Source organism: Vipera ursinii (genome assembly GCF_947247035.1).
Source record: "Vipera ursinii genome assembly, chromosome: Z".
Taxonomy (NCBI): Eukaryota; Metazoa; Chordata; class Lepidosauria; order Squamata; family Viperidae; genus Vipera; species Vipera ursinii.
Genome location: NC_139517.1, coordinates 19,013,317 through 19,015,516, shown reverse-complemented (window position 1 = coordinate 19,015,516; position 2,200 = coordinate 19,013,317).

The window sequence follows — 2,200 nt, the reverse complement described above, 5'->3', positions numbered from 1 at the left end:
CCACTTTTTATGATTCACGCCTCCATTGGAGAGCCCATTTATAGCCGATGAATCTCTGAATCTCTGTCTGCTCGTGACAGGTATAGCTAGTCCTCAACTTACAACACTTCATTTAGTGACCGTTCATAGTTACAACAGCACTGGAGAAAGGGACCGACCACTCCAGCATCCTCCCCCATGGTCACATGATCAAAATTCAGATGCTTGACATATGACCCATATTGTTGTTGTTAGCTGCGAAGTCATCTCCGACTCATCACGACCCTATGGACAACGTTCCTCCAGGCCTTCCTGTCTTCCACCATCTTCTGGAGTCCATTTAAGCTCACGCCTACTGCTTCAGTGACTCCATCCAGCCACCTCATTCTCTGTCGTCCCCTTCTTCTATTGCCCTCGATCTTTCCCAGCATTAGGCTCTTCTCCAGTGAGTCCTTCTTTCTCATTAGGTGGCCAAAGTATTTGAGTTTTAGCTTCACGATCTGGCCTTCTAAAGAGCAGTCAGGATTGATCTCCTCTAGGACTGACCGGTTTGATCGCCTTGCAGTCCAAGGGACTCGCAGGAGTCTTCTCCAGCACCAGAGTTCAAAGGCCTCAATTCTTTGGCGCTCAGCCTTTCTTATGGTCCAACTTTCACTGCCATACATTGCAACTGGGAAGACCATAGCCTTGACTATACGCACTTTTGTCGACAGGGTGATGTCTCTGCTTTTTAGTGTGCTGTCTAGATTTGCCATGGCTTTCCTTCCCAGGAGCAAGCGTCTTTTAATTTCTTGGCTACAGTCCCCATCTTGGAGTGAACTTGGAGCCCAGGAAAACAAAATCTGTCACTACCTCCATTTCTTCCCCATCTATTTGCCAGGAATTGAGAGGGCCAGATGCCATGATCTTGTTTTCTTAATGTTAAGTTTCAACCCAACTTATGCACTCTCCTTTTTCACCCGCAACAAGAGGCTCTTTAGTTCTTCTTCACTTTCTGCCATTAGAGTGGTATCATGTGCGTATCTTAGGTTGTTGATATTTCTTCCGGCAATCTTAATTCCAACTATTGATTCATCTAGCCCTGCCTTTCTCATGATGTGCTCTGCATATAAGTTAAATAGGCAGGGCGACAGTATACAGCCTTGCCGGACTCCTTTCCCAATTTTGAACCAATCAGTGGTTCCGTGTCCAGTTCTCACTGTTGCTTCTTGACCCGCATATAGGTTTCTCAAGAGACAAATAAGATGGTCTGGTACTCCCATCTCTTTAAGAACTTGCCACAGTTTGTTATGATCCACACAATCAAAGGCTTTAGCATAGTCAATGAAGCAGAAGTAGATGTTTTTCTGGAACTCCCTAGCTTTCTCCATGATCCAGCGTATGTTGGCAATTTGATCTTTAGTTCCTCTGCCTCTTCGAAATCCTGCCTGTACTTCTGGTAGTTCTCGATCCACATACTGCTGAAGTCTAGCTTGTAGGATTTTAAGCATGACTTTACTAGCATGAGAAATGAGTGCAATGGTGCGATAGTTTGAACATTCTTTGGCACTGCCTTTCTTTGGAATTGGAATGTAAACTGATCTTTTCCAATCCTGTGGCCACTGTTGAGTTTTCCAAATTTGCTGGCAAATTGAGTGTAGCAATTTTACTGCACTGTCTTTTAAGATTTTGAATAGCTCAGCTGGAATACTGTCACCTCCACTAGCTTTGTTGTTGCTCAGCTTTTCTAAGGCCCACTTCACTTCACATTCTAGGATGTCTGGCTCGAGGTCAGTGACCACCTCATTGTGATTATCAGGGACATTAAGCTCATTCTTGTATAGTTCTTCTGTGTAATTTTGCCACCTCTTCTTAATCTCTTCTGCCTCTGTTAGGTCCCTGCCATTTTGGTCCTTTATCATGCCCATTTTTGCATGGAATGTTCCCTTCATCTCTCCAATTTTCTTGAAAAGATCTCTGGTCCTCCCTATTCTATTGTTTCCATATATATATATATATATATATATATATATATATATATATATATATATATATATATATATATATATATGACAGTCGCAGTGTCCCGGGGTCATGTGATCACCTTTTGTGACCTGGCAAGCAAAGTTAATGGGAAAGCCATGTTCACTTAATAACAGTGTTACTAACTTAACAACTGCGGTGATTCACTCATATTTCTGACAGTCGCAGTGTCCCTGGGTCATGCAATCACCTTTTGTGA